Here is a 19700-nt window from a genome sequence, read left to right as displayed (position 1 = left end):
TTCTGTGTTCGAAAGTTGTGAGTTTTAGTCCCACTCCAGAGACTTGAACACATAATCCAAGCTGACACTGCAGTGCAGTAGTGAGGCAGCACTGCACTGTCGGACATATCGACTTACGTAAGACACGTTAAACGGAGGGCCCATCTACCCTCTCAGGTAGATATAAAAGATCACACGGCAATATTCGAGAAATAGCAGGGGAGTTCTCCCCAGTGACCTGGGCAATATTTATCCCTCAACTAATAAAACTGAAACTGATTTTCTGGTCATTTATCTCATTGCAGTTTGTGTGAGCTTGCTGTGTGCAAATTTGCTGGCGCGTTTCCCACATTACCACAATGACTACACTTCAAAGTGCATTTCATTGACTGTAAAGCATTTTGGGACGTCTGGGGGTCTTGAAAGGCGCTGTATAAAGGCAAGTCCTTTCCTTCTTTCAGACCTTCCATCAAAGCCATCTCTTGTGTCATGATTTTCTCATGGCGCCGAATATCTTCTTCTTCAGCTGGAGTTCCATATTTGTCTGATTATACCTCAGTAAATCGGATTGGTCTATTTATCTATGGGGGGTTAAATGCGCTGTTTAAATGCAAGTAGTTATTTCTATGAGTTGCAAATTTTCAGTGACTTTGCTTCTAACAGCCAATCGAAACCTTATAGTAGTGTCGTCACTGTTGCCCACGTGTTCCCCCACACAGAAGCCTGATACCAGCTCAGGCTCATAATAAACACTTGATTAAATATATGGTTACCTCGTGAAGGATTTTGGACTTTTCAATATGGATCTTTCACTTGCTAAAGGAGCAGAGTTGGGTTCAACACAGGATGGAACACAGAGCTGTTAGACTTGACTATTCAAGACTGCATTCTGGGAAGATTGAACAAGTTCAAAAGGTTTTATGATTGCTTCAGATTGTTTAGAAGTCTAACTGAGGCGATGTACTTGCGCTGAGGTAAGCGGCGAGGTTAAAGTTAAGACAGCTGCCGAGCTCGGAATTGAAAGTCTGTGGGAAACTGTCGTAAACTTCAGATGCTGCAGCAACAGTTTGTTTGAACCATGGGAAAGAGAGAGAGGGAAAGGAGAGAGAGTGAAAAGTTCCAGCAGCTTGTTTTTACCAGCGAGGATGGGAAAACATTTCTCCTCATTTCCCCTCCAGTTCTTTTGCCAATTATTTTGAATCTCTGTCCTTTGGTTATTGACCCACTTGCCGGTGGAAACAGTTTCTCCCTTTTTGGCTGCCCAAACCCCTCATTATTTTGAATACCTCTATTAGGTCTCCCCTCAAGCTTCTCTGCTCCAAGGAGAACAAACCCAAATTCTCCAATCTCTCCACATAACGGAAGTCCCTCTTCCCTGGCATCATCCTAATCAAGCTCCTCCGTACCCTCTCCAAGGCCTTGCCATCTTTCCTAAAGTGTACTGTCCAGAATTGTACACAACACTCAAGCTGAGGCCTAACCAGTGCAGCGTGACTTCCTTGTGTTTGTTTTCAATGCCACTATTTAGAAAGCCAAGTGTCCCATTCACTTTCATAGCCGCCTGTTCAACTGGCCCTGTCGCCTTCAACGATTTGTAAATATGCACACCCAGGCCCCTCTGCTCTTGGATCTACTGAAAATAGTACCATTTATAAACTTGCCCTGTCACCTTCAAAGATTGGTGAATATACACCCCCAGGTCCCACTGCTCTTCCACCCCCTCAAAATAGTACCATTTAGATGCTACTGGCTCTACACGTGGTTCCTCCAAAAGTGCATGAATTCACTCTTATCCGCATTAAATTTCAACTGCCATGTGTCTGCCCATTTTGTCAGTCTGTCTATGTACTCCTGAAGTCGGCTACTATCCTGCTCACTGTTTATGTTTCGAATTTTGGCTACAATTGTGAAAAGATCCTCTGAGGCTCGCCTCACCTTTAAACACAAGGACAGGCAAGACTTCCGCTACCTCGTGAAAAACCTAATGCTCGGCACAGGATAGCATTCAGTGGAAGAGCGCACGCACCGTATCAATGGTTTCGAACCCAGGGCTGGATTGCGGGCCCAGTGAGAGATTATTCCACTTTGACAGATTGGGGAGGACCTGGGACAAGAGTTTAGACTACGCAGAGGTAGGAATAGGGTGGATTTTAGGCGGTTCTCCTTTTCCCAGTGAGTAGTGAGCCTCTGGAATGCGTTGCTGGCTGGTGCGGTGCGTTCTGACTCTCTGCCTGCCTTCTCCAGGGAGCTGGACCGGTTTTTGGCTGGGGCAGAGGTCACAATATATAAAAGGTAAGAGGATTTACAGTTAGTGTCCCTCCGATCCATGTGATCTCCTGGACTGGTTTCGATCACCTGAGGAGGTGGGGGAGGAATTTTCCAGTGTATTCTATCCCTTAAAGGCCCTGGATTTTTCTCAGGATCTTTGTCTCTCCCAGGAGATTACATGTCTGCGGGCGGGTGAGGTGGAGTAAGTGTCAGTAATGATGCTCCAGCAATCCCGAGTGAGGGGCAGGCCTGATGGACCAGCTGGTCTTTTTCTACCCGTCATTTCTGTTTGTTCGTCTACATCCCCAGCTCGTCAATGTGTTTTCAATGAATCGATCATCACACAAACCCACACCTGGGGCATGTGCTGCGTCTGTCTTTAGTGAAACGAGACTCATTGTCTCTGTGCCTCACGTTATTCTCCTCTAAAGTTCAAGGGCTCGAAATATTCTTGCAGGCCTCTGCTACAATGTGCCTGAGAATTTCTAGTCCCGTCCAGCCGTCTGCTACGTGTCTCGGTGGCTGTTGTCCGCTTGGAGCACAAGAGGAGATGACTTTCAACCCAGTAAATCATTGGGTGGTCTTAAGACAGTGAACACTCAGTCCTTATACCCTTGGTTATAGGTCTATTGGATTCGGGGTTGTAGCTCAGTGGTATAGCGCCTGCTTTGCGTGTATATATTTCTGGGTTCAATATCTAACATCTCCAAAATTTATTTTCACCAGAATGTTCCACAGAAAGATGAATCGTGCTTTCAGAGGGAAGCGAGTTCCAACTTCTGAGACAAACATTCAATTGTCCCGGAGCAGGACTTCATCTCACGGTCCCCTCAGCTGCTCAGCTCATACCAGCCGCCGACTGACCGGAATTCAAAACTCGAACCATAAAGTGCTTGGAGAGAGAACCCGGGACCTCATACACGCGAAGCACGCGATCTATCACTGAGCTACATCACCAGATAGGGAAGACCTCTAACCAAATATAAAAGGACTCAGTGCCTCACTTTCCTAAGGCCATCCGAGGATTTACTGGGCTGAAAAGCATCTCCTTTTGTACTCCAAGCAGACAACTATACCGAGGTATGCGGACCTGATATATACTCAGAGACTCAGAGTAATGAGAAAGGGGGCGTTGAGAAATAAGACTGGGAGAGGGGGAGAGCCACCATGGGCTGTGCTGTAACCATCCTTCCTATTCGAGGGCGCAATTTTCGTACGTTATCAGTCACTTTGCCTCTGATTGGACGGGACTAGAAATGCTCAGGCACATTGTAGCAGAGGCCGGCAAGAATATTTCGAGTCCTTGAGCTTCAGAGGAGGGCAACTTAAGGCCTGGAGAGTATTGCGTCTCATTTCACTATAGACGGATGCAGGACTTGCCCCAGGTGTAGGTTTGTGTTTAAAGATCACTTCACTGAAAACACCTTGACGATCTGGGGTTATAGACCGGCATGACGGGCGGGAAAACAGTTGGTTCATCAATCCTGCCCCACATGCCTAGAGCATCGTGACCAGACATTTCCTCCCTACAAAACCCGCAGCACCCACCGGAAACATGTAATCTCCTGGGAGCGGTTACAAATCAGAAAAACAATCAAAAGCCGATAATGAGGGCGAATTCTGGGAAATTCCTCCCCGACTCCCTCAGGCGATCGAATCGAGTTCAGTGGATCACACTGACCATGTGCAGGTTAACTGTAAAACCACTCACCTTCTATATGATGCGATCTCTGCCCCAGTCAAGAAATGGCCCAGATCCCTCGAGAACGCGGAGGGAGTCAGCACCCACCACACCAGCCAGAATTGCATTCCAGAGACTCACTACTCTCTGGGAAAAGAAGAATCACCGAACATTAAGAATATTTTTACCTCTGTGTGGTCTGAACGCCTGTCAGCTGCTCCTCCCCAATCTGTGAAACTGGATGGTGGTGAACCTGTGGAATTCTCCACCACAGAAGGCTGTGGAGGCGAAGTCACTGAATATATTTAAGAAGCAGATAGAGAGATTTCGACACACACAAGGCATCAAGGGGTATGTGGAGAGCGCGGAAATATGGTATTGAGATAGAGGATCAGCCATGATCCGATTGAATGGCGGAGCAGGCTCGAAGGGCCGACTCGTGATCCTATTTTCGATGTTTTAATAACTCCGCACGCAATCCAGCCCCAGGACGGCAGCCATTTCAAAGGCGCGTGCGTGCTTCCATTGAATTTTATCCTGTGCAGAGCATTTGCCTTTTCTCGAGGTGAAGAAACCCTTTCCTGTCCTTGTGTGTGAAGGTGAGGTGAGGACAAGAGGGTCTTTTCAAAATTTCAAACATAAATAATTTGGAAATGCCGGGGATTGAACCCGGGACCTCATACATGCAAAGCATGCGCTCTACCACTGAGCTACATGCCCTCTGCAAAATCTGTTCCACTTTAGAAATAAACAAGTGGGATTTCAGCTCCGTCTCTCCCGGACAACGAGATGCCCAGTCATCACACGTGCTCACAATGATGAACCTCCGTTTCAGTTCACGGGGTTTCTGCTCCTCTTCACTTTGAACTTTCCAAAAAAAAGTCAGCGGAAATAAAAAAATACAATTGCCAATAGTCAGTGACGAGGCTGACATCCAACCTCTGAATCAGAAAGTGAGATGGATGAATGACACAGCGTCAAACAAGAGCTGGGACTGCTCGCTAGAAATTGCACTGTCACATATTCCGGTCAGTCGGCGCCTGTTATGAGCTGAGCTGCTGAGGGGACCGTGAGATGAAGTCCTGCTCCGGGACAATTTAATGCTTGTGGAGCCTCAGAAGTTGGAACTCGCTGAGCTCAGAAAGCGCGATTCGCCTTTCCGTGCGTAATTCTGATGAAAAATATTTTTGGAGATGCTGGGGATTGAACCCAGGACCTCATACATGCGAAGCATGCGCTCTACCACTGAGCTACATCCCCCGATGATATAAATAGCTACCCAACGAAAGAAGAACTGATTGTCCTCATTTTATGAGACCACCCATGGTGGGTCTGTCACGTGATAGATTATTTCCAGTTTCAAAGATTGGGGAGGAGCGGGGAACAGGCGTTGAGACGACACAGAGGGAAGAATCTTCTGGATGTTAGGCGGTTCTTTATTTCCCAGAGTGTAGTGAGTCTCTGGAATGCATTGCCGGCTGGTCTGGTGGGTGCTGACACTTTGTATACTTGGCTTAAAATCATCGAGTTTTCTGTTCCAAGCAGACAATTAAAGATGAAGTATGCGGACCTGATACAACTGTGGGTGAACGGAAGAAACCAGGCCTCGGCACTTAGTCTAATGAGAAAGGGGGAGTTGAGAAGAAAGGCTGGGAAAGTGGGGAGAGACTCCTTGAACCGTGCTGTAAACATCCTTCCTATTTGAGGGCGCATTTTTCGAACGCTCCCGTTATCAGTCACTTTGCTTACGGTTGGACGGGACTAGAAATGCTCAGGCACATTGTAGCAGAGGCCGGCAAGAATATTTCGAGTCCTCCTGCTTCAGAGAAGGGCAAGGTGATGCACAGGCAGCATTGAGTCTCATTTCACTATAAAGGGCCAGGTGTGAGTTTGTGTTTAAAGATCACTTCACAAAAAACACCTTGACGAGCTAAGGTTACTGACGGACATGATGGTCAGGAAAAGACCAGCTGGTTCATCAATCCTGTCCCACATGCCCGGAGCATCGTGACTGGACACTTCCTACTGACACCACCCGCCCCACCCATCGGAAACATGTAATCTCCTGGGAGCGGTTACAAACCAGAAAAAAATACAGGGCCAATTTCTGGAAAATTCCTCCCCAACATCTTCAGACGATTGAAACCAGTCCAGGACATGACAGTGACCATGCGTTGGTTAAGTGTAAAACCACTCACCTTCTTTCTGATGCGATCTCTGCCCCAGTTCAGAACAGATCCAGATCCCTCGAGAAGGCAGAGAGAGAGTCAGCACCCACCACACCAGCCGGCAATGCATTCCAGAGTCTCACTACTCTCTGGGAAATGAAGAACCGCCTGACATCCAGACTATTCTTACCTCTGTGTAGTCGAAACGCCTGTTCCCTGCTCCGCCCCAATCTTTGAATCTGCAAATAATCTATCAAGTGGCAGACCCACCTTGGACGGGCTCATAAAATGAGAACGATCAGTTCTTATTTCCTTGGGTAGCTATTGATTTTATCTGGGGATGTAGCTCAGTGGTAGAGCGCATGCTTCGCATGTATGAGGTCCTGGGTTCAATCCCCAGCTTCTCCAAAAATATTTTTTCATCAGAATTACGCACGGAAAGGCGAATTTCGCTTTCTGAGCGCAGTGAGTTCCAACTTCTGAGGCTCCACAAACATTAAATTGTCCCGGAGCAGGACTTCATCTCACGGTCCCCTCAGCAGCTCAGCTCATAACAGCCGACGACTGACCAGAATTCAAAAGGTAAAGTGCTTGGGCATAGAACCTGAGACCTCATACACGCGAAGCATGCGGTCGATCACTGAGCTCCATCACCAGATAATAACGACCTCGAACCAAGTGTGAAAGGACTGAGTGCCTCACTTTCCTAAGGCCACCCGAGGATTTATTCTGCTGAAAAGCATTTCCTCTTTTAAGCATAGGAGATACCTGAGGTCTGCGGACCTGATACTAGTATTTTAATTCCAGATTTTATTCAATTAATTCAATTTTTAATTAATTGAAATTGAATTCCCCAGCTGCCGTGGCGGGATTATTAGTCCAGGCCTCTGGATTACCAGTCCAGTAAACTAACCACAATAATACCGCACCCGCTGGGTCAACAGAAGAAACCAGGTCTCGTCACTCAGAGAAATGAGAAAGGGAGCGTTGCGAAGAAAGTCTGGGAGAGAGGTGAGTCTCCTCGGGCTGTGCCGACCAGCATTTTTGTTTCAGGTCGCTGTTCTTCCAACTGCTCGCTGGACATTGCACCGTCACACATTCCGATCAGTCGGCGGCTGCTGTGAACTGAGCTGCTGAGGAGACCGCGAGATGAAATCCTGCTCAGGGGCAATTTGATGCTTGTGGAGCCTCAGAGGTTGGAATTCGCGGCACATCGAAACCAAGATTCGCCTTTCTGTGGGTAATTCTGGTGAGAAAATAGCTTTGGAGATGCTGGGAATTGAACCCAGGACCTCATACATGCAAAGCACGCGCTCTACCACTGAGCTACATCCCCACATCGGATCACATTCCAACGAAGAGCTGTTCTCCTTCATTTTATGAGAACACAAAAGGTTTTTTTTGGGCTTCAATTCATCTCCTTTTCTGCTCCAAACAGACAATTAAACATGAAGTTTGCGGACCTGATATAATTGTGGGTGAACGGAAGAAACCAGGCCTCGGCACTCAGAGCAATGAGAAAGGGGGCGTTGAGAAGAAAGTCTGGGAGAGGGGGAGAGTCTCCTTGGACTGTGCTGTCACCATCATTCCGATTTCAAGGCACATTTTTCGAACGCTCCCGTTATCGGTCACTTTGCTTCCGGTTGGACGGGACTAGAAATCCTCAGGCACATTGTAGCAGAGTTCGGCAAGAATACGTCGAGTCCCCGAGCTTCAGAGGAGGGTGAGGTGAGACACAGACAGCATTGAGGATAATTTCACTATAGACGGATGCAGGACTTGCCCCAGGTGTGGTTTTGTGTTTAAAGATCACTTCACTTAAAACACCTTGACCAGCTGAGGTTACAGACGGACATGATGGTCAGGAAAAGACCAGTTGGTTCATCAATCCTGCCCCACATGCCTGGAGCATCGTGACCAGACACTCCCTACCGACACCACCCGCCCCTCCCAACGGAAACATGTAATCTCCTGGGAGCGGCGACAAAGTAGAAACAAATCCAGCGCCAATAAGGAGGGGAAATTCTGGGAAATTCCTCCCCGACTCCCTCCGGCGATCGAATCGAGTTCAGTGGATCACACTGACCATGTGTAGGTTAACTGTAAAACCACTCACCTTCTATATGATGCGATCTCCGCCTCAGTCAAGAACTGGTCAAGATCCATCCAGAAGGCAAAGAGAGAGTCAACACCCACCACACCAGCCGGCAATGCATTCCAGAGACTCAGTACTCTCTGGGAAAAGAAGAACCGCCGAACATCCAGACTATTCCTACCTCTGTGTAGTCTGAACGCCTGTCCGCTGCTCCTCCCCGATCTGTGAAACTGGGAATAATCTATTTCTTCACTCAGAGGGTGGTGAACCTGTAGAATTCTCTACCATAGGATACTGTGGAGGCCAAGTCACTGAATATATTTAAGAAAGACAGATTTGTCCACACAGAAGGCATCAAAGCGTATGGAGAGAGAGCGGAAATGTGGTATTGAGATGGAGGATCAGCCATGATCATATATCATGGCGGAGCAGGGTCGAAGGGCCCAATGGCCGACTCGTGATCCTATTTTCTCTGTTATTATTACTGGGCCCGCTCTCCAGCCCCGGGATGGGAGCCTTTCAAAGGCGCGTGCGTGCTTCCATTGAATTTTATCGTGAGCAGAGCGTTCGGTTTTTCTCGAGGTGAAGAAACCCTTTCCTGTCCTTGTGTGTGAAGGTGAGGTGAGGACAAGAGGGTCTTTTCAAAATTCGAAACATAAAGCGTTTGGAGATGCCGGGGATTGAACCCGGGACCTCATATATGCAAAGCATGCGCTCTTCCACTGAGCGACATCTCCTCAGTAAAACCGCTACAAATTTAGAATAAAAAAGTGGGCTTTCCGCTCTGTCTCTCCCGGACAATGCGATGTCCAGTCGTTCCACGTGCTCACAATGTTCAACCTCTGCTTCAGTTCACGGGGTTTCTGCTCCTCTTTACTTTGAACTTTCCAAGAAAAAGTCAGCGGAAATATAAAAAATATAATTGCCGATAGTCAGTGACGAGGCTGACATCCAACCCCTGTATCATAAAGTGAGATGGATGAATGACACAGCGTCAAACAAGAGCTGGGACTGCTCGCTCGACATTGCACCGTCACACATTCCAGTCAGTCGGCGGCTGCTGTGAACTGAGCTGCTGAGGAGACCGTGAGGTGAAATCCTGCTCAGGGGCAATTTAATGCTTGTGGAGCCTCAGAGGTTGGAATTCGCGGCACATCGAAATCAAGATTCGCCTTTCTGTGGGTAATTCTGGTGAAAAAATAGCTTTGGAGATGCTGGGAATTGAACCCAGGACCTCATACATGCAAAGCACGCGCTCTACCACTGAGCTACATCCTCAGATAGGAGCACATTCCAACGAAGAGCTGATCTCCTTCATTTTATGAGGTCACATAAGGTTTTTCTTGGGCTTCAATTCATCTCCTTTTCTGCTCCAACCATAAAATTAAACATGAAGTTTGCGTACCTGATATAATTGTGGGTGAACGGACGAAACCAGGCCTCAGCACTCAGAGTAATGAGAAAGGGGGCATTGAGAAGAAAGGGTGGGAGAGGGGGAGAGACTCCTTTGGCTGTGCTGGAATCATCCTTCCGATTTCAGAGCACATTTTTCGAACGCTCCAACGGTTGGACGGGACTAGAAATCCTCAGGCACATTTTAGCAGAGGCCGGCAAGAATATTTCGAGTCCCCGAGCTTCAGAGGAGGGTAAGGTGAGACACAGACAGCATTGAGGATAATTTCACTATAGACGGATGCAGGATTTGCCCCAGGTGTGGTTTTGTGTTTAAAGATCACTTCACTGAAAACACCTTGACGATCTGGGGCTACAGACGGACGTGATGGTCAGGAAAAGACCAGTTGGTTCATCAATCCTGCCCCACATGCCTGGAGCATCGTGACCAGACACTCCCTACCGACACCACCCGCCCACCCACCGGAAACATGTAATCTCCTGGGAGCGGCGACAAACTAGAAACAAATCCAGCGCCAATAAGGAGGGGAAATTCTGGGAAATTCCTCCCCGACTTCTTCGGGCGATCGAATCGAGTTCAGTGGATCACACTGACCATGTGTAGGTTTACTGTAAAACCACTCACCTTCTATATGATGCGATCTCTGCCTCAGTCAAGAACTGGTCCAGATCCATCCAGAAGGCAAAAAGAGAGAGTCAGCACCCACCGCACCAGCCGGCAATGCATTCCAGAGACTCAGTACTCTCTGGGAAAAGAAGAACCGCTTAACATCCAGCCTATTCCCACCTCTGTGTAGTCTGAACGCCTGTCCGCTGCTCCTCCCCAATCTGTGAAACTGGGAATAATCTATTTCTTCACTCAGAGGGTAGTGAACCTGTGGAATTCTCTATCAAAGAAGGCTGTGGAGGCCAAGTCACTGAATATATTTACGAAAGATCGATTTCTGCACACAGAAGGCATCGAAGCGTATGGAGATAGAGAGCGGAAATGTGGTATTGAGATGGAGGATCAGCCATGATCATATATAATGGCGGAGCAGGTTCGAAGGGCCGAATGTCCGACTCGTGATCCTATTTTCTCTGTTATTATTACTGGGCATGCTCTCCAGCCCCGGGATGGGAGCCATTTCAAAGGCGCGTGCGTGCTTCCATTGAATTTTATCGTGTGCAGAGCGTTCGGTTTTTCTCGAGGTGAAGAAACCCTTTCCTGTCCTTGTGTGTGAAGGTGAGGTGAGGACAAGAGGGTCTTTTCAAAATTCGAAATATAAAGCGTTTGGAGAAGCCGGGGATTGAATCCGGGACCTCATACATGCAAAGAATGCGCTCTTCCATTGAGCTACATCCCCTTAGCAAAGCCTCTTCAAGTTTAGAATAAAAACGTGGGCTTTCCGCTCTGTCTCTCCCGGACAACCAGATGCCCAGTCGTTCCAGGTGCTCACCATGTTCAACCTCTGCTTCAGTTCACGGGATTTCAGCTCCTCTTTACTTCGAACTTTCCAAAAAAAACTTCAGCGGAAATAAAAAAAATACACTTGCTAATAGTCAGTGACGAGGCTGACATCCTACCTCGGAATCATAAAGTGAGATGGATGAATGACACAGTGTCAAACAAGAGCTGGGACTGCTCGCTAGACATTGCACTGTCACACATTCCGGTCAGTCGGCGGCTGCTGTGAGCTGAGCTGAGGGGACCGTGAGATGAAGTCCTGCTCCGAGACAATTTGATGCTTGTGGAGCCTCAGAATTTGGAACTCGCTGCGCTCAGCAAGCGCGATTCGCCTTTCCGTGCATAATTCTGATGCAAAATATATTTGGAGATGCTGGGGATTGAACCCAGGACCTCATACATGCGAAGCATGCGCTCTACCACTGAGCTATATCCCCAGATGAAACAAGCAGCTAACCAAGGAAGGAAGAATTGAATCTCCTCATTTTATGAGACCACCCATTGTGGGTCTGCCACGTGATAGATTATTTCCAGTTTCAAAGTTTGGGGAGGAGCGGGGAACCGGCGTTTCGACCACACAGAGGTTAGAATCGTCTGGATGTTAGGCGGTTCTTCATTTCCCAGAGTGTAGTGAGTCTCTGGAATGCATCGCCGGCTGGTGTGGTGGGTGCTGACACTTTGTATACTGGGCTTAAAATCGTCTAGTTTTCTGCTGCAACCAGACAATGAAAGGTGAAGTTTGCGGACCTGATACAACTGTGGGTGAACGGAAGAAACCAGGCCTCGGCACTTAGTCCAATGAGAAAGGGGGAGTTGAGAAGAAAGGCTGGAAAAGCGGGGAGAGACTCCTTGAACCGTGCTGTAACCATCCTTCCTATTTCAGGACGCATTTTTCGAACGCTCCCGTTATCCGTCACTTTGATTACGGTTAGACGGCACGAGAAATGCTCAGGCACATTGTAGCAGAGGCCGGCAAGAATATTTCGAGTCCTTGAGCTTCAGAGGAGGGCAAGGTGAGGCGCGGAGAGCATTGAGTCTCATTTCACTCTAAAGGGCCAGGTGTGAGTTTGTGTTTAAAGATCACTTCACAAAAAACACCTTGACGAGCTGAGGTTACTGACGGACATGATGGTCAGGAAAAGACCAGCTGGTTCATCAATCCTGTCCCACATGCCCGGAGCATCGTGACTGGATACTTCCGCCCCGCCCACCGGAAACATGTAATCTTCTGGGAGCGGTTACAAACCAGAAAAAAAATTCTGGAAAATTCTTCCCCGACATCTTCAGGTGATCGAAACCTGTCCAGGACATGACAGTGACCATGTGTAGGTTAACTGTAAAACCACTCACCTTCTATATGATGCGATTTCTGTCCCAGTCAAGAACCGGTCCAGATCCCTCAAGAAGGCAGAGAGAGTGTCAGCACCCACATCACCAGCCGGCAATGCATTCCAGAGACTCACTGATAGCTGGGAAATGAAGAACCACCTAACATCCAACCTATTCTTACATCTGTGTAGTCTGAACGCCTGTCCGCTGAACTCCAGCCTCTGAATCATAAAGTGAGTTGTATGAATGACAGAGCGAGAAACAGGACCGAGAACTGCGATTGTTCGCTCCACATTGCAACGTCACACATTCCGGTCAGTCGGGGGCTGCTATGAGCTGAGCTCTTGAGGGGGCCGTGAGATGAAGTCCTGCTCCGAGACAATTTAATGCTGTGGAGCCTCACATGATTCATCTTTCCGTGGGTGGCGGGTGGGAGAGAGGCGAAAGACACCTTGGTGTAAGATTGGGCATTTTTAGCATATAAAGCATACATTTAGATTAGGAGTTTTCAAAATATAAACCAGAGATACCACTCACGTTTACATTAGGCATCTTAATGCATAAACAGCACCCGCTTATAAACATAAGATCGCTGGGAATCGGAGGATAGTCGCTGAGGATCATGAAATGGCCGAGTTAAAACTTAACCAGAATTCAGAAGGTCAGACTGAGCGACGTGATGCTGGAAACTGTTTACACTGCAGGGTTCAAGCATTTTGCAGAAGATAATAGACGACATTGTGAATGTGTTAAGAATGTGTTGAGAATGAATTGAGAATATGTGGACCTTGAGCATGTCGAGATATAGGGGTCTTGAGTCCGCACAGACCATGAGCAGTTCTGATAGGTGTCAAGGAATGTGAATAACAAATAAAGATAAAGGAGAGTTTGCATGAAATGAGCGGTATAAAGAATTCTAGTTTTACATTTGAATTTATCGAAGGACAAGACGGCGAGAGAGAGAGAGACGGATAAGCAGCCACCCGAGGGTACAGCTTCTGTCCAAAGCAAGCATAAAGGTTAGTATCATGTCCTTCTGAGTAATAATATGGCCTGAAAAATTGTGTGTATTGATAGTTGCTTACATTCAATAAAGGATTCATCGTAACTATTGGTGTCGAGTCTGAATCGATCTTATAAACTGGCGACTGCGGCGTCGGACCTTGACATAAGATAATGTGGATTGAGTGAAACTAAGTGCCTCGGACGGACAAGGTGCTGAACACAGTCAATAGTAACAGCATTGCAACGTCTTCAGCATCTCTTCACGTGGTCCAGGCCAAACGGGTCCTTCCGGTCCAGGATGGACTTCCCATTTGTGTCCCCAACGCTCAAGGTCAGATCCATCGACGTCCAGCCGGTGTTCCTCTCTCACCACTGCCTCCTACTGGCCGACTGCCAATCGCAGGTGCACCAGAGGGTGGGCAGGGGGATATGGAAGCTGAACTTGAGACTGTTGACCACGGAGAACATCGAGGAACGAAAGAGGGATTAAACAGGTTGGAGGACCGTGAAACCCCTTTTCGACTCCATGGTGCACCGGTGGGAAATGATCAAAGCCAATATCAAGAGCTTCTTCATCCTCAAAGGTGTTCAGAAGGCGAGAGAGAGAGACAAAGGGAATTTACAAAAATTGGCAACCCATTCCCTTCCTAAATGTCGACGACAAGATTCTGTCCAAGGTCATCACCCACAGGCTCGAGTCTGCTCTGGAACAGGTGAACAATCCTGATCAGACCTGTAGTCTACCCGGCAGGAAGATCACTGATAGCCTTGCGGCGCCCAGGGATACGATCGCCTTCGTGCAGGGCAGGGGGTTGAACATCTGCCTCATCAGCCTGGACCAGGCGAAGGCCTTCGACAAAATATCCCAGACGTACATGATGGGTTTTGGGGAGGGAATCCGCAATTCGATTCGACTGCTCTACGTGGACATCCATAGCACAGTCCTAATCAACGGGTTGGAGTCAGAGAGCTTTCTGATTAGATCCAGAGTCAGGCAGGGTTGTCCTCTCTCCACGGACTTGTTCGTATATTGTTTGAAGCCGTTTGCCACATCCATCAGGAAGGACACAGGTATCAAAAGGTTGACGATTCCAGCCAGTGGAGGCTCTCAGATTAAAGCTTCCCTGTACATGGACGATGTCACCGTTTTCTGCTCCGATCAGCGGTCGGTACACAGGCTGGTGGGCGTCTGCCATCGTTTTGAGCTGGCCTCGGGTGCCAGAGTGAACGAAATAAGAGTGAGGACATGTTCTTCAGCAGGTGGGATGCCCGGTCCCTTTTCCACTTCACCGTCAGGTCCGACTACCTGAAGGTGCTGGGGATCTGGTTCGAGGGACCCCTGACCTGCACCAAGAACTGTGAGGAGCGGGTCGCCAACACCAAACACAAGTTTGGTATGTGGATGGGGCGCTCCCTCTCCATAACTGGCAGGAACCTGGTGATAAGGTGTGAGGTACTCGCAGTGTTGCTCCACGTGGCCAGGGTCTGGCCCATTCCCCGCTGATCCGCCGTCACAGTCGCCAGAGCTATCCACCACTTTGTCTGGAGGTCCAAGGTAGAACACGTCCGCAGGGAACCCATGTACAAGCCCCCAGGGAAAGGGGGCAGGGTGTCCCCAACGCCGCTCTGATGCTGATGGCCACTTTTGTGTGTGGCTGCCTCGGGATATGTGTAGATCCCGAGTACATAAAAATACCAAGTGTCACGACATGCTGAGTTTCTACCAGTCCACCACACTGAGAAGGCTGGGTCTGGCCACGCTGGCTGAGCAGATGCAGGACGTTCCGTCCAGCTGGACCAGTCGGGGACGTTCCTGAAGACCACAAGACCGTCAGACAGTGGTCAGCACGGAACATTCTAGGAGTCCTGCAAGTAAAGGGAAGGGTGGATCCGATCGGGCAGTTCCCCGACCAGACGTTCGATGCCATTTGGCAGATCGTCTCGTCGCCAGAACTCACCAACAGGCGCCAGGATGTAGCCTGGATGGTGGTGAGAAAGGATCTCCCAGTGTGGTCCGTCCAACGCTGATCTAATCACAGCACCACAGCAAGCTGCCCTTGAGGCTGCGGCGAGGAGGAGGGCATCGTCCATGTCCTGGTGGGCTGCCCCTTTGTGCAGAATTTGTGGCGAGACATGAGTTGGTATCTGCCCCGGTTCATCCCCAACACCTTAGTAACACAGGACACTGTGCTCTACAGCTGCTCCGCGGGATACACACCGGGACAGGTATCAACTGCTGCTGGAAGACAATCAACTCGGTGAAGGAGGCCCTTTGGTCCGCCCGAAACCAGTTGGTCTTCCAGCTGAAGGAGCTGCCCATGACCGAGTGTTGCCGACTGGCACTCTCCAACGTCCAGGATTTGGTGCTGAGGGACGCACAGAAGCGAGGTGCGGCCTATGGAAAGGCTCTATGGGGAAAGGCCACGTTGTAAGGGCATTTCACCTTGTATTGTACAGCATGTATTAGAAGATATGTACTGTGTGTTGAATTGTAATAATGAGGTCACAGCTTGTACGATCTGTATTGTAATGTTTTGAACGGTAATTGTGACATTTACATTGAAATGTATGTATTCTTAAATTTTATGAAAAAAAGAATAGTTTGAAATTTTAATAAAATATTGGGCTACAGATACACAAATCACTAAAAGTAGTGATGCAGGTTTAATAAAGGCAAATCAAGCACTGGGGTTCAATTCTAGAGGGATAGAATTGATAATCAAAATATTATGTTAAACTTGTGTGGTGCCTTGGTGAGGCCACACTTGCATTATTGTAAACAGTCTGGTCTCCAGATTATAGGAAGCACAGAGAGGCATTGGAGAGGGTGCAACAATGATTTTTTTTTTATTCGTTCACGGGATGTGGGCGTCGCTGGCAAGGCCGGCATTTATTGCCCATCCCTAATTGCCCTTGAGAAGGTGGTGGTGAGCCGCCTTCTTGAACCGCTGCAGTCCGTGTGGTGACGGTTCTCCCACAGTGCTGTTAGGAAGGGAGTTCCAGGATTTTGACCCAGCGACAATGAAGGAACGGCGATATATTTCCAAGTCGGGATGGTGTGTGACTTGGAGGGGAACGTGCAGGTGGTGTTGTTCCCATGCGCCTGCTGCCCTTGTCCTTCCAGGTGGTAGAGGTCGCGGGTTTGGGAGGTGCTGTCGAAGAAGCCTTGGCGAGTTGCTGCAGTGCATCCTGTGGATGGTGCACACTGCAGCCACAGTGCGCCGGTGGTGAAGGGAGTGAATGTTTAGGGTGGTGGATGGGGTGCCAATCAAGCGGGCTGCTTTATCTTGGATGGTGTCGAGCTTCTTGGGTGTTGTTGGAGCTGCACTCATCCAGGCAAGTGGAGAGTATTCCATCACACTCCTGACTTGTGCCTTGTAGATGGTGGAAAGGCTTTGGGGAGTCAGGAGGTGAGTCACTCGCCGCACAATACCCAGCCTCTGACCTGCTCTCGTAGCCACAGTATTTATATGGCTGGTCCAGTTCAGTTTCTGGTCAATGGTGACCCCCAGGATGTTGATGGTGGGGGATTCGGTGATGGTAATGCCGTTGAATGTCAAGGGGAGGTGGTTAGACTCTCTCTTGTTGGAGATGGTCATTGCCCGGCACTTATCTGGCGCGAATGTTACTTGCCACTTATCAGCCCAAGCCTGGATGTTGTCCAGGTCTTGCTGCATGCGGGCTCGGACTGCTTCATTATCTGAGGGGTTGCGAATGGAACTGAACACTGCGCAGTCATCAGCGAACATCCCCATTTCTGACCTTATGATGGAGGGAAGGTCATTGATGAAGCAGCTGAAGATGGTTGGGCCTAGGACACTGCCCTGAGGAACTCCTGCAGCAATGCCCTGGGGCTGAGATGCTTGGCCTCCAACAACCACTACCATCTTCCTTTGTGCTCGGTATGACTCCAGCCACTGGAGAGTTTTCCCCCTGATTCCCATTGACTTCAATTTTAACAGGGCTCCTTGGTGCCACACTCGGTCAAATGCTGCCTTGGTGTCAAGGGCAGTCACTCTCACCTCACCTCTGGAATTCAGCTCTTTTGTCCATGTTTGGACCAAGGCTGTAATGAGGTCTGGAGCCGAGTGGTCCTGGCGGAACCCAAACTGAGCATCGGTGAGCAGGTTATTGGTGAGTAAGTGCCGCTTGATAGCACTGTCGACGACACCTTCCATCACTTTGCTGATGATTGAGAGTAGACTGATGGTGCGGTAATTGGCCGGATTGGATTTGTCCTGCTTTTTGTGGACAGGACATACCTGGGCAATTTTTCACATTGTCGGGTGGATGCCAGTGTTGCAGCTGTACTGGAACAGCTTGGCTGGAGGCGCAGCTAGTTCTGGAGCACAAGTCTTCAGCACTACAGCTGGGATGATGTCGGGGCCCATAGCCTTTGCTGTATCCAGTGCACTCAGCCGTTTCTTGATATCACGTGGAGTGAATCGAATTGGCCGAAGACTGGCTTCCGTGATGGTGGGGATATCGGGAGGAGGCTGAGATGGATTATCCACTCGGCACTTCTGGCTGAAGATGGTTACAAACGCTTCAGCCTTGTCTTTTGCACTCACGTGCTGGACTCCGCCATCATGGAGAATGGGGATGTTTGCAGAGCCTCCTCCTCCCGTTCGTTGTTTAATTGTCCACCACCATTCACGAGGATGATACCAGAACTGAGAGGTTATCCTTATCAGGAAAGGCTGAACAGGATGGATCTCTTTACTCTAGAAAAGAGAAGACTGAGGGGTGACCTGACAGAGGTCTTTAAGATAATAATAGGGTTTGATAGGTTAGACGTAGAGAAAATGTTACCACTTGTGAGGGAGCCCATAATTAGAGGTCATAAATATAAAACAATCACTGATAAATCCAATACGGTATTCAGGAGAAACTTCTTCAACCAAAGAGTGGTAAGAATGTGGAATACGCCATCACATAGTTGAGGCAAATAACGTATATGCATTTAAGGGGAAGCTAGATAAGCACAAGAGGGAGAAAGGAATAGGGTATCCTGATAGGGTTAGATTATGGGAGGGAGGAGGCTCATGTGGAGCATAAAGGCTGGCATAAATCAATTGGGCCGAATGGTCTGTTTCAGTGCTGTAGTTTCGTTGTAACTCAATGTACTATTTTGAGGGTGGTGGAAGAGCAGAGGGACCTGGTAGCGCATATTCACAAATCTTTGAAAGTTGCAGGGCAAGTTGATAAGGCGGTTAAGCAAGCGTATGGGATGCATGCGTTTGTAAATAAGGGCATTGAATACACAAATAGGGAAGTCATGTTAAACCTTCACAAAAGGCTGATTAGGCCTCAGCTGGAGTATTGTACACAACACAGGGCACCACAGTTTAAGAAGGATGTCAAGGCCTTGAAGAGGGTACAGAGGAGACTTACCAGGGTGATGCCAGGGATGAGGGACTTCGGTTATGTGGAGGGATTGGAGAAGCTGGGATTGTTCTTCTGAGATCAGAGAAGGTTAAGGGGACACCATTAGTGGTGTTCAAAATAATGTGGGTTTTTATCGAGCAAATAGTGGAAACTGCATACTTTGGCAACTGGATTGGTCACCAGAGGTCATAGGCTTAAAACAATTGGCAAAACAACAAGAGGGGAAATGAGGAGCATATTTTTCACACGGAGTGTTGTTAAGCACTGCCTGAAAGGATGGGATCCCTTTTAGAGGCTGTGTTCGTGTCGGAGACTCAAAATTCATACTTTAACTGGGAAACTGCAGGAACAGAGTGAAACGGTTCTGCTTGTGTCCCTGGATTCAATGCACAATGTGGAGAAATCTGTGAAATTAATAAATTAATCGGTAAAAGTGAACATGGTCAATACAATTATATGAAAACTGTAAATGGAGCCGCTCATTGTTGGACCAGTCCTTTCTGAGCACAGCTTTTAACTTTATTCCTGAGAGAGGTCTCATTAAGACAAGGTTCTGAACTTTGAGATGTTTGTGATATATCCACGTCATAATTTACATGGAGGCAAAGCTGCTGATGTAATGTGTTTGTTCAGGTGACTGTAACTAATAGCAATGATCAGGGGTATAACCGTGTCAGTGGAGATTTACCCTCTGTATAAATCAGGGATCGCTGCAATGCACCATCTCAGACTGCCTGCCGGAGCTGCGGTTTCCAGGCCAACAGAAGTCATTGCTTCTCACAAAAATGGGATATTCAGTAATGTATCAGATACAATGTATTTATTATCCTGTTCTCGCAGCCGTTGGAGTTCCAGGTAAGCCATTACCTCAGCTGTTCATGGTATAAATCGGTATTAACTCTGCTGCTGTAATTGGCACTCTTTTAT

At 48.3% G+C, this 19700-nt stretch overlaps 7 non-coding genes across 7 annotated transcripts; 1 reads left to right on the top strand and 6 right to left on the bottom strand.

Annotated features, from left to right (window-relative positions):
- Positions 1 to 4576: 4576 nt before the first annotated feature.
- Positions 4577 to 4648, bottom strand: trnaa-ugc (transfer RNA alanine (anticodon UGC)). Its single transcript has one exon. It is a non-coding gene; the product is annotated as a tRNA-Ala (tRNA).
- Positions 4649 to 5116: 468 nt separating this feature from the next.
- trnaa-cgc (transfer RNA alanine (anticodon CGC)) lies at positions 5117 to 5188 on the bottom strand. The gene has a single exon. It is a non-coding gene; the product is annotated as a tRNA-Ala (tRNA).
- Positions 5189 to 6432: 1244 nt separating this feature from the next.
- On the top strand, positions 6433 to 6504 carry trnaa-cgc (transfer RNA alanine (anticodon CGC)). The gene has a single exon. It is a non-coding gene; the product is annotated as a tRNA-Ala (tRNA).
- An 856-nt stretch (positions 6505 to 7360) lies between these two features.
- On the bottom strand, positions 7361 to 7432 carry trnaa-ugc (transfer RNA alanine (anticodon UGC)). Its single transcript has one exon. It is a non-coding gene; the product is annotated as a tRNA-Ala (tRNA).
- Positions 7433 to 8856: 1424 nt separating this feature from the next.
- trnaa-ugc (transfer RNA alanine (anticodon UGC)) lies at positions 8857 to 8928 on the bottom strand. Its single transcript has one exon. It is a non-coding gene; the product is annotated as a tRNA-Ala (tRNA).
- Positions 8929 to 9397: 469 nt separating this feature from the next.
- Positions 9398 to 9469, bottom strand: trnaa-ugc (transfer RNA alanine (anticodon UGC)). Its single transcript has one exon. It is a non-coding gene; the product is annotated as a tRNA-Ala (tRNA).
- Positions 9470 to 11416: 1947 nt separating this feature from the next.
- Positions 11417 to 11488, bottom strand: trnaa-cgc (transfer RNA alanine (anticodon CGC)). Its single transcript has one exon. It is a non-coding gene; the product is annotated as a tRNA-Ala (tRNA).
- Between the last annotated feature and the right edge of the window lie 8212 nt (positions 11489 to 19700).

Source organism: Heptranchias perlo, unplaced genomic scaffold, assembly GCF_035084215.1.
Source record: "Heptranchias perlo isolate sHepPer1 unplaced genomic scaffold, sHepPer1.hap1 HAP1_SCAFFOLD_70, whole genome shotgun sequence".
Taxonomy (NCBI): Eukaryota; Metazoa; Chordata; class Chondrichthyes; order Hexanchiformes; family Hexanchidae; genus Heptranchias; species Heptranchias perlo.
Note: the sequence above shows the minus strand (reverse complement) of the source record. Positions and strands in the feature narration are given on the sequence as shown.